The following is a 13,082-nucleotide window of genomic DNA, read 5'->3' on the forward strand; positions in this document are numbered from 1 at the left end:
GATAACAGCGGTTCTGAGCATGGCTCCACTCTGTCCTGGGCAGTGCTTCTCTGCCCCTGCCCAGGAAATACTCATGGAGCATCCCTGCCCCTGCCCAGGAAATACTCATGGCATCCCCCAAGAACTGCGATAAGCCAAAAAAATGTCCCCACACATATGCAGGGGCTGTACCCAGGGTGGGGGTATTGTTCATTACTGGGAACCACAGACAGATGTGAAAATACAAGATCGCTCTTTTTCACCCCTCTGTCCTAAAAACTTAGGAAGTGTCTGCAGACACCACCATGGATCTGTGCTATAGGATTTCAATTAATTAAAATGAGAAATAAAATACAATTCCCTTCTTTGTTCGCACTAGCCACATTTCAAATGCTCAATAGCCCCATGTGGCTACCAGCTACCATTTTGGACAGTGCACACACATAGAAGGAATTTCTATCACTGCAGAAAGTTCTATTGAATAGTCCTGGTCTGGAAAATTCTTTTGAGGCACAACTAAGCACTATTATAGCTGCAAGCCACAGAATCCTGCCATAAAGGATCCAGTACAGAAGTGTCGGACAACCCAACCCTGGCGATTTGGCAGCCACGGAGGCCAGAGGACCCTCCTTCCCTCCACCACCTACGCAGGTAGAAGTACAGGTCATGCAGGCGGGAGATCTGCTCAGAAGCTCTGGAGCCAGCTCTTACTGATCACCCCTTTATTTGCCTCCCTCTGTTTGAGTCCTGGAATCCTATGCAGGCCTGCATCAGGGTACATATTTTCTGGGCACCCAAGCAACCTGTGATCTTTTTTGTCTGACTCACTGGATTTATTCTCTCCTTGAAAATTCACAATGTCACCCAAAGACAAATCCCTTGGCTCTTAATTCCCTCTCCAACTAGATTATTGGAGTAGAGGAAGGTTTTCCTAGTTTAGCATCTTGGAAACATTCTAAAGTTTCTGGTAGGAATACCCGCTACCCTGCCAGAGAACACAAGGGCTGAGTTTCACAGAGATCGTTAGGCAGCGAGTGCTTGGAAGCAGGGAGGCATGAACGTTCTTCGCTAAAATACTGTGGGAGTTGGCTTCAGAATAGCTACCACCTTGCCCAGAGAGGCTTTGCTGCTCCCAGTAACAGTGATATGTGAGCTATTGGTGGGCAGAGAAAGAGTGAGAGGGGAGATGGATTTGCACTAGAAGCTCCACGGATGAAGATATGAGCCTCCTGGAGAATCGAGGGCCCACCCAGTACTTTTTTCATCTGAACTGTTTGTTTCTTAACTCTTTCCAGCATGCTGCATTTCTCACAGTGAGTCACAGATCATTATTCTCAAGAGATCCTCCTTGAAAAAAAATTCCAAAAAACCCAGCTGAAAATGTTTAAGAAACTCTATGTAATATTTCCTGGAACTACATACCACAGTCTCTTGAAGGTTTTAAGAAGTTCTACAGACAAGAAAGCTGTTGGATAGTGTATGTCTGTAACACACCGGACCGTAGTGACCTCTCATAAAACAGCCACTCACACTCTCTGGACAAAGTGGGAACACACAGCCACGATGTACAAAATTATCCACAGGTTGTCCACCCCACACCTCTAAGGCAGTGATGCGAAGGACTTCTGAGCTCAAGCTTCCGCTGCACAGCAGCACTGAGCTTCTCCCTGCCTGAGAGAAGGAATTTTTGCCATGGTGAGAAATAGCCATTTCATAACCCTCACTGCCCTAGCGAGAAAAGGCATCGTATTATCATTGGCAACCACAACCGCACTGGCAACCTTACGGCACTTTACAGTTTACATAGGGTGTCATTTGTTTTCAGCACCCAACAACCCTGGGCGATAGGAAGACCATTACTGGGGAAGGATTGCTTCCACAAATTTCAGTGATTTAACTGAGCTGGTGGAGTAGAAGTTCACACCGAAATCTTCTGCTTGTAAGTCCTTGGTGCTTTTCTCTCTACCAAGCTATCATCTAGGGTGGCGTTTGCTGCCAGGGCCTTCTTCCAGCCACATGCTGTAGTGCTGCTCTCCAGACCTAGGATAAAAGTGTACTTCTGTTGCTGTCATTAAGGCCCAGGACTTGGAATTAAGTAGACAAGGATTGCAATTCCAGGTGTGATCTCGGAAAACTTATAAACCCCTCTAGCTTAGCTTCCTCTTCAGTGATCATTCCTGCCGAGCATGGCTGTCAGGATATTCCAAGACGGAACAGAGTAGAACAGGATTTACACTTCAAGCAGCTTAAGGACCCCAAATGACCTGGCCCACCCTCGACAGGCACGTAGCCCAGTGGTTACTGGAGAGGACTCTGGAGCCACTCTGCGGAGGGTCAATGCCAGCGCCCTGGGCCAACAGACCTTGGGAAAGTGACTTTCCGTCTCTGGGTCTCTGTTTCCCCACCTGTGCATGGGGCTCTTCGGAGTCCTCACAGCTGAGTTGTTGGGAAAATTGAATGAGAAAGTTATGTGCGAGCCACTTAGAATGATGCCTGGCCCACGTTTGGAAGGCGTTTCAGGAGGGCGTTTTTGGGAAGGGTGTAGAAGCTGAACCCAACAACCCTCACGTGGTCAAGTCCGTTTGCCAGGCTGAGGCTGGGTGGCGTCTTGGCAGCTTCTGGATGCAGGGACTCCATTTATGGACAGGCTGGCACTGCTCTTTCAGTTTTAACGTTTCAAAATCCAAATTTCCAAAGGAAAATATCTGGTCCCTCAAAAGAATCGATGAAGGTGAAGCAGCTGGCATTTCCCCCAGGTGATGGTGGAAAGAGTGAGACTGTGAGGTCCGACTGTGCTGCCTGTGACTCAGCGAGCCTGTCCCCAGAAACCACCATGTCCTCGCTGGGCTCAGCTCAGTGTCCCTGAGGGTGAAATGCAGCCCTTTCCTACGCTTGGGCCAAGCCTCTGTGTGCTGCGCCCAGCCCTGCACCCGGGCCCTGGCCCTGGGCCTCAGGCCTCGGTTGCATTTCCACCGCCAGGAAGGAAGAGCTGTGTTCTCCTGTGAGGCTGCGCTGGCGTGTGCTTAGCGCAGACCGCACGGGGCACAGAGCAGAGCAGGGTGTCTGCTCACCCTCCAAGTGTCCGTTCCAGCCTGGCTCACTTCCTCAGCCCTCTTTTGGGGGCCCCTTCTCCTCTTCCAGACTTTTTTTTATTGAGGTTGGGGGCTCCTCCTTTCTCTTTCTTTTCTCTCTTTGTAGACACAACGCTTCCTGTGCGTAATTTTTCTGCTGATTCTTGAATTTCAACCTCTGTACCAGATCTGCTTCCCAAGGCACACTAGGCCAGGGTCTAGGGTCGCTAGGCTCTCACAGGCTCCATCTTATCTAGGAAACTCTGTCCTTCCTTCACCCACTTTGGGGATGACCACAACACGGGCAGCTCAGGTCTGGGGGCAGCACTGAAGGGGGATGGGGAGGTACCTTCTTTCAGGTGTTTTCTCCACGGCAGCCTGGCTTCCAGCCGGTCTCCATCCACCCAGGGGTGCTGGCCCGTGGCAAGCACAGGGATGGCTGGCACTGTCATTGACCCCCAGGGTGTGCCCCGGGCGTGGATGGGAAGTGGGGTCCAAGATGTTCATGGTTCACCATCAGGGGCTACAGTCTGCAGGCTGGCATTGACTTGACGGTCATCAGAGAGCTGGACCTCAATTCCAGGGGCCCTGACTTACCTGCCTCTCACGGGACCCCAACTCCTGGGCTCTGTCTCTTTCCACACCTGCTTTTAGCCCGTTAGTTTCATGGCTTTAATTTTTCGACTCTGGGTCAGTGCCTTTTCAATCCTCAGCTTCAGCCGTGACTCTTTTCCAAAACTTCAGCCCCACCCAGCTGTCTATCATCTCCTTGACCTCAAGCTCCAGGAACCCGACTCCCTCCTCCCGTTCCTCTACCTCCTACTTAATTCCTTTCATTCTGTGTTTGGTTTTCGGTCCTTCCATTCCTTCCTTGCCCCAGTGATCAAATCTCAATTGCTCTCATCATCTCTGTCATTGTGAAAATATCATTTTTATCACGGTTGCCATAGACATGACTGATATGGATTGAGCAACATTTTTGGTTTTTTTGGAACCAGACATCCTGCTGAAATCCAGCCTCGCAGCCAGAAGGACATGGCTGTCGGCGAGGGGCGCCGGGTCAGCGCCCTCATGCTGGCACCGCTGTCTCTCATGTCTTTACATTACTCCCTGTGCTTTGCCCAAACCGCTGCCTCTCCTCTGCCCCACAGCACCCCAGCTGTGCTTCTGCCTGGCTCCCTCTCCCCCACCATGTCCATACACCCCGTCCCTCTAGAAGGTCAGGTTCAAGTGCCCCCTCCAACCTATCCTGCCATGTCCTCTCCAGTTCACTCCACCCCGCTCACTGGGTGCCAAGCCCCCCCGCCCCCACACTGACCCCTGGAAGCAGGGACCCATCTGTCTGTCACTTTTGTCTGGACTATGCTTGTTCTAGGTACTTGTATTAACTCCACTCCTAAGTTACAAGCCCTTGTGGCCCAGCAAACCCCTTCTAATAAAGTGAGCGCAGATATCCGCTTATGGCTGAACAAAGGGAAGTAAGCAGATTCCCCGATGTTCTGAGGCAAGCAGGGGAGGTGGAGGCTCAGAAGCAAGGCTGCCCATGTGCCCCGCTTCCCACGGTCTGGATGGCTTCCTGAAAATGGTGTGAACACAGCTACGTGTGAGCCAAAAGTTCTGTCAATGAGGGAATTTCACCCTTTAAAGAAATTGTTCCTGAAGAGAAGAATCAATTTCCTTTGTCTTTGGTTTGAATCTTGACCATACATTAAAGTGAGGTTCAAATATGTTTTCAGATCTTTTCATATTCATTCCTGTGAGCATTTTCCTCACACGAGTTTGTGTGTGACTGTGTATAAGTAAAGGTACACACAGCTCCTAACTACATCAGAGAGACGACAAAAACCAAAGCTGTCCCTGTAGTTTTTATTTATTTCTTTTATGAACATGTCTAGAGCGCTTCCTATGTGCTAGGCACTCTCTGAAGTGCTTTTGCGGATATTAACTCATTTAACCTCTGTAAGGCTCTTATGGAGTACATAGTATTACTACATTTGATTGGCAAATAGGGAAACGAGGCAAAGTCACCTTTCTTTTAACCGATTCATTACTCATTCATTGGTTAACTTTCACTCACCTTGATCCACATTCTAACTCTCCCAAAACATAAGGAACACTTTTCATGTGTAAGTCATGCAGGATCAGAACTGCCTCCAGACAGGGCATCAAGACAACCTCATTGACTTTCCTGGGTAAAGATTTAAGGCCCGTGGCAGAGTTTCATTACCATTACAATATCCATTCCTTAGCCAATTGTACTTTGATCCAGGAGATGGAGTAATTTACGACTGTTCTCGTAGGTTATCATATTTCAAAACCTGTTTCATATTTTGAAATATGAAAACCTGTGAGAATAGTTAAATGACAGTTAAACCTATGAGAATATTTAAATATTGGATTTACGTATTTAATCTAATATATCATTGAGAAAGAGTTTAACAATCCACCAGACATAGGAAAAGAAAGTGAGAGAAAAACCACCAATACTGTGGAAATTCTCTGAAGAGTTAAGATGACCAGCTATCTTGCATCTTGGTTTGTTTGCCTGGGCTGAGAGGTTTCTTTCTCTTTTTTTGAGACTGCATCTTGCTCTTTCCCCCAGACTGGAATGCCTGATGACTGATCATGGCTCACTGCAGCCTCCACCTCCTGGGCTCAAGCAGTCCTCCTCCCTCAGCCTCCTGAGTTACTAGGACTACAGGGGTGCACCACCTCTAGCTAATTTAAAAAAAATGTTTATAGAGATGAAGTGTCACTCTGTTACCTAGGCTGGTCGCAAACTGGCCTCAAGCAGTCTTCCTGCCTCAGCCTCCCAAAGTGCTGGGATTAAAGCCATAAACCACTGTGCCTGGCCTCTACCTTTTTTTTCTTTTCTTTTTCTTTGTTTTTTTTTCCAAAAAGGTCCTTGTGTGGATTCAACTGCCATGCTGCTTAACTGTGGAGTGCTGGCTTACATGTCTTTCATCTTTGTTTGAAAGCTGTTTCACGTAGGGGTAAAGTAGGTCCCAGGTTTACGCCCTCTCTTCTGGGTAATCTCTGTCTGTGAAAGCCATCATTTGACATGCAGTGACTTCTCCTGGCATGACAGGAAAGTGAGGACCTGGGCGTCAGGCATGAGGACCCGCTGGGCCCTGCTGTGATGTGACAAGGGTTTTCAAACCCTCTGCATTTCACTTTCCTCTTCTGTGATAAGGGGTCTGGGACCAGGTGCACTTCAAGGTCCCTAAAGAATGGACGACTCAGTATTTATGAAAAATCATTTAACGCCCTCTTTGCCTGCAGGTTGTTTTAAATTTATGTTTCCTCCACTTTCACGGGTATGAAAATTCAGTATCTTAGGTCTCATACACATTTCCTACGCCTGTAAACCTTGCTATGGGAAATGGAAATTGGCGTTAGGTCTCAAGCCAGACTTCTCAATGCTGATGGCTACATCGAGTCTGCTCTAAAATCCATTGAGCTCATGCCTGTAATCCCAGCACTTCGGGAGGCCTAGGCAGGTAGATCACATGAGGTCAAGAGTTCGAGACCAGACTAGCCAACATAGTGAAACCCTGTCTCTATTAAAAATACAAAAATAGCCGGGCATGGTGATGGGCGCCTGTAGTCCCAGCTACTTGGGAGACTGAGGCAGGAAAATCACATGAACCTGGGAGACCGAGGTTGCAGTGAACCAAGATCGTGCCATTGCCCCCTAGCCTGGGCTACAGAGTGAGACTCCATCTCAAAAATAAATAAATAAATAGCAACATTTATTGGGCAAAAAGGGAACACAGCCTTCTCCTGTGAGAGACGAGTGTTCTGAGTGGAAACTCAGCTCCCCTGGGGCATCAGAGCACACTCTGGTCTTCGCCTCTCGGGAGGGAGGGTGCCTCCTGCTTGTTAGAACTTTCCTATCCTTGGCTGGGTGTGGTGGGTCATGCCTGCAGTCCCAGCATTTTGGGAGGCTGAGGTGGGTAGATTGCTTGAGACCAGGAGTTCAAGGGCAGTCTGGACAACATGGCAAAATCCCATCTCTACAAAAAAATACAAAAATTAGCTGGGTATGTTGGCACGTGCCTGTACTCCAGCTACTCAGGAGGCTGAGGCAGGAGAATCACTTGAATCCGGGCGGCAGGGGTTGCAGTGAGCTGTGATCGCACCACTACACTCCAGCTTGGGTGACAGAGTGAGACTTTATCTCAAAAAAATTAATTAATTAAAAGAAGAAGAAGAAGATTTCTATCCTTTAGGGTTTTGGTCTTCTGCCGCCCAGTCCTAGGAGGCTTCAGCAGCCGCTGCCCAGGTTCCTCTCTCTGGTCAGCTCCCAGAGCCTGCGCTAATGGGCACTTGATGGCATCTGTCATATTCTGCTGTGCTGTACAATACAGCCAGCATCTCTTCTGCACTGTCAGATATTAATATTTAGGGGCAAGGACTACATTTTACATCAAGCTTGCTTTTCATCCATTCATTCATTCACTCTGAGCCTGTTTGTGGAGGATCGCATTTCAAAATGGTCCTGTGAGTTCTGGCAACACAGATGCCTGCGCTGTGCTCTGCAGCTCACTCAGATGTCCTCAGAGGTGGGCAGAGGACCCCAGCCTGTTTCCTCAAGCAGCCATGCGTTGGCAGCTTCTAGGACTGAGAAGAAGCCCCAAAAATGTGTTCACATATGGTTTTGTAAAGTGTTCTAATGTAAGCCAACCTCTCTTCCCATCTCAACTCCCCTTGCGTGAAGTGTATGGCCTGGGAAATGTTTGGTGTCCTGCTGAGGGGAGTGTCTGGAGTCATGTATTAGGGCAGCAGTGACAGTGCCACAGGAAGCTGGAGACCAAGTGTGAGAAGGCCGAGCTCCCTTCTCCGGTCTCAGGGAGACCCCGCCGGCCTCTTCCGGTTCCTGGTGATGGCTGGCAGTCCCTGGCACACCTGGGTTTGCAGCTTCATGGCTGCAGTCTCTTCCTCTGTCTTCACCTGGCCACTTTCCCTCTTGTCTCTGTGCTCCCTCTCTTCTTCTTAGAAGGACTCCAGGTCATTAGGTTTAGGCCCCACCCTAACTCAGTATGACTTCACTTTAACCAGTCATAGCCACAAGGATCCTATTTCCAAAGGAGGCCACGTTCTGAGGTTCCAGATGTACATGAAGTTGGGAGGGACACTGTTCAACCCAGGATAGGCTGGTGGTCTAGAAACTGACTCGGAGATGGAGATCAGTGCCTGGGAGGCTTAGGGGCGGGAGCGTGCGGGGCAGGACAGGAGTCAGCTGAGAGGCAGCTGCGAATGGAAGGGAGTGAAACATACTAATAGGCTGGATAACGACTGAGGGTTTTTTTTTAATTGTTTAAGTTCGGGGTGCATGTGCAGGTTTGTTACGCAGGTAAACTGGTGTCATGGGGGTTTGTTGTACAGATTATTTCAGCACCAGGTCTTAAGCCTATTATTTGTTATTTTTTCCTGATCCTGTTCCTCCTCCCACCCTTCACCCTCCAATATGCCCCAATTTTTGTTGCTCCCCTTTATTTGTCCATGTGTTCTCATCATTTAGCTCCCACTTATAAGTGAGAACATGTGGTATTTGGTTTTCTGTTCTTGCATTAGTTTGCCAAGGATAATGGCTTCCAGCTCCATCCACGTCCCTGCAAAGGACATGATCTCATTCTATTTTTTTTATGGCTGCATAGTATTCCATGGTGTATGTACCACATTTTTCTTTATCCAGTCTATCATTGATGGACATTCAGGTTGATTCAATGTTCCAGACTAACAGCGGACCTCTCAACTGAAGCCTAACAAGCCAGAAGAGTTGATTTAGATTTCTGGCTGATTTACTAAAACATTGACATTATAGATAATTGAGAATTTGTAGCGTGCCATTACAATGAGAACATCAATGACAAACTGGTTAATAAGCACTGATAGTTTAAAATATGTTTGTTACTAGCCACTATGTAAGAAAACTTGAAATGTCCTGAAATCTTACATTTTATTTACAAAATAAACATAATAGAAGTTTCCCCAAATTTGACAAAATTCGACATAGCATTACTTATAATAAACTGTTAGGTCAAAAGGAGCTTTTCTAAATTATCAATAATATGAAATAAATTTTGACCAATCATGCTACAGAAAAGACTTGACTGTCTATTCTCTTTATAGAAAAATAGCATAAAATCATTGTCATATAAAGAGAAGATCAAATAATATGAAACCCTAGAATGTAAGGGAAATTGTTATAAAATTATATGCTGGGTATGGTGGATCACACCTGTAATTCCAGAACTTTGGGAGGCTGAGGCAGGCAGACTGCTTGAGCCCAACAAGCAATTCAAGACCAGCCTGGGCAACATAGGAAGACCCCATCGCCACAAAAAAATTAAAAACTTAGCTGAGCAGGGTAGCATGTGCCTGTAGTCACTGCCATGCAGGAATGTGCAGCAGGAGGGTTGTTTGAGCCCAGGTTTTCAAGGCTGTAGTGAGACATAATTGCACTACTGCACTCTAGCCTGAGTGACAGAGACACTGTCTCAAGAAATATAAAAATAACAACATTATATCAGGGAGTAAATTAATTAAATTTTTTTCTGGATGTCGTGACATTTATGATATTTGTTAACTTTTAAAAATTTTTGAGTGGTGTGATTTTTTTTCTCCTGCCAAATAAAGATGCACTTTTTACCTAATTTTGTGTTCTTATTTTTATATTTTTCTTAAAGACTCTTTTAAATTATATAACCTTCAGGTCCTATAGAATTTGGATCTGCCCTGATCCCTGGGACTAGGCAGCTGTCCAGCCTGAAGAGAGGGCCAGGAGGATCAATGGATGTAACAAGGGAATTCAGGGTTCCTGGAATCTCAGGCCATGGGGGCCCTGAGCCAGCAGCCCAGGGCGTTGATGAGGAGGCTTGAGCCCAGGTCCTGGAAACGTGGATCAGAGCAGAGCTGTGCATGGACTTGCCCACGTCCACCCAAAGGCTCTCCTCTCCGGACACTCCCCAGCCCCCTCTCGGAGTACAGTCAAGTATGGACCTCCAGGCTTGGCTGTTTTGGTGACTGGGGGTGAGGTTTTTGGAAGCAAGGGGAGGGGATAACCTTCCTAAAGGGACTTACTTTAAGAAATTTAGGTGTATCCGTCATCTGTCTGTAGTAAGCTTTAAATAATCACAAATATGGAATACAGTCAAAAACATGGGACCAGGAAGCTGCTTCTGGGAACATGATGTGGCCACCTCTGCCAGGGGTGGAGATCCCACAGGTAGCTCCAGAAGGCAACTGCACCCTGTGCACACTCACACCTCCCAGGACGAGAATGCTCCTCTGTCTCCTTGGGGACCATTTTGTTCCTATCCATTTACCAGGGAAAGAAAAGCCAGCACGTGGCTGCAAAACTGGACGGGGCCACAGTGACTCTCCTGGGTTGTTACCAGTGCTCCCAGAACAGGCGGGATCATGGCCAGTCTCACCTCTGAGCTTAGGAATTCAGTCTTACCAGGTCAAGACTAATTATTTTGGAGAACTGGGTATGAGCTCTTTGTTGAAACTGACCATGGGACACAGGTAGGGCTGGTAGAATTCTCTGCACCCTAGAGAATGAGAGTCTCACTGGGGAAACCTCCCTATACAGTCTGGGGGGTGCACATGGGAGCCTCCCGTGCTCAGTCTTGGGGTACACAACGCTCTGTGCCAGTTCCCTGGGAAGCTGGGCCTCTTCGAATGGAGCGGAATGTCTCAGGGTCAGGATGGCATTGCACTTTGCCCTCTGTTCATGCTTGCCCTGTCCTCACCCAAGCCACGTGACTCACCAAGATTTCTTCTCATAGACTCCCCAGCCGCAGCAGGGGCAGTAAGGTCCCAGCACAACTGGATTTGTTTCCAGACACTCAGACACTCTGGCCAGCACTGTTCTTTATTGCGCTAGGGCGCCGCCATCTTATTACAAAACCAAAGGGCCGGAGAAATCCGTCCCACGGAAGTATCCTGCAGACCAGGGATGTGAGAGGAATTGATTAGTAAATTAATTTCTAGCACAGCCAGTGCCTGCCTCATAACTAGTCCCTCCTATAAATCAGTAGGCTCTGCAAATGGGCAGCACATGTGTTCTGCTGGCCCCTCTGCAGTGGGGATGTGGGGATTGCAGACAGAGGCTGGGGACCCTTGGATTGGGGTTGGGGGATCCTGTTACTGGCTGCACATGTGGGGCCCACAGTGCTGCTCAAGTCGTTCCTGGGGTTGGAAAATGCACAGCTTACCGAGTACTAAAGCTGGATGACTTCACTCTTCTAATCCCCCAATACTCATTGCAGACAGGCTGCTTCATGCTTTATTCTGATATTAGGTAATACTTTTTTAAGTTAAGCTTTTTTGTCCTCAGCTGAAGGTACACAGATGTGTTTTGATGACTAATCTCCCTTCCTTCTCTTGCTTATCCTGGAAGCCCCTCGGACAAGCGCCTCTCCAGCTATAGGTGATTTCCACCTGACTGTGGTTCCCTTGCAGGTGACTGGATAAGGACGGCAGCCAGAGAAGCAGGGGAGGCACACATCAGCTGCCAAGGCTTAGGTGTGATGGCGCCCAGTGGTTAGCCAGGTACCTTCTCTTGCCCGTCTCTTCACTTTCCAGGATGGCAAAATCCTGAGCAAATGTAAGGGCCTCCAGAGGCGGTCGTGAAGGATGGCTTGCTTCCCTGGGTGGCTGGTGGGGCACAGGCTCAGCAGGCAGGCCCGGTGGGTTCCCGTCATTGCTCCAGGCAGCACCACCCCTGAGTCTGTATGATCTGGGGTCATGCTCTTTCATCTTCTGCCCTAGTTCCACCTCTAGCTTTCTAAGAGGTCTCCAATGAGAAGATTTATTGTAAAATTTGCCTACAAAGGAATCCATTGACTCTTTCATTTTATTCATTTAACAGACATTTGGGAATCACATTCCATATTTCCAGACAGTGTGCTCTGTGGTAGGAATCTGAAGATAAACAACATGAGTTCTTTGCCTGAAGAACTCATGGTCTTCAGAGGAGACTGACTTGTAAATCAAGGAAACAGATCATCCCAGCCCTCTCCAGCTTTGGGGCACAAATGACGTCACATTAACACTAATGTCCAGCACATCATGACTTCTTGGATGGCTTCTGCAGAACTGCAAAATCTTAGGCTGTTCTCCAACCAGCCCTTCCACTCGCAGCATTATTCCTGAGTCCCCAGGGGGCAGCATCCTGCTCCTCTTACAGCTGTCAGAGCAGTTGTGGTTTTTATGCAGGGGGGTGGGGTTAGCCAGCCTCCAAGACAACAGAGCAGGAGCATTGCCATCTTGGACAAACATGGTCATTTTGTTCATGTCCTTTGTAGGGACATGGATAAACCTGGAAACCATCATTATCAGCAAACTGACACAAGAACAGAAAATCAGACACCACATGTTCTCACTCCTAGGCGGGTGTTGAACAATGAGAACACATGGACACAGGGAGGGGAGCATCACACGCTGGGGTCTGTCTAGGGGAAATAGGGCAGGGACAGTGAGGGGTGGGGAGTTGGGGAGAGATAGCATGGGGAGAAATGCCAGATATAGGTGATGGGGAGGAAGGCAGCAAATCACACTGCCATGTGTGTACCTATGCAACAATCTTCATGTTCTTCACATGTACCCCAAAACCTAAAATGCAGTTAAAAATAAATAAATAAATAAAGTTCACTGTGATCAAAAACTGCCTAAATCCAAAGGGCATCAGCCTAATGGCTAAGGTCAGCATGACCATAAACCACACATGAGATTTCCGACCAAAACTAGAGAGATGTCAGCCTCAAGATAATCTACCCTCTGGCCAGAGACATTCTAACCCCACCATAAACTTTTCCCCCACACAGAAACATCCCAAGCTTGTCATAAGTTCTAAAACCAATGAATACTCTTAGTTTGTAAGACAGAGTGCTCCTGACCAAAAGTGGCCGGCAGCCCCTCTCAGGTTTATTCTCCAAAATAAACCTGTCTTTGACGGTTGAGTTACTTTTTGTGTTTCTTTCCTCTTTCTTTAACTCTTACACAAGATGTCTCCAAATGGCC

This window comes from Saimiri boliviensis, chromosome 13, assembly GCF_048565385.1.
Source record: "Saimiri boliviensis isolate mSaiBol1 chromosome 13, mSaiBol1.pri, whole genome shotgun sequence".
Lineage (NCBI taxonomy): Eukaryota > Metazoa > Chordata > Mammalia > Primates > Cebidae > Saimiri > Saimiri boliviensis.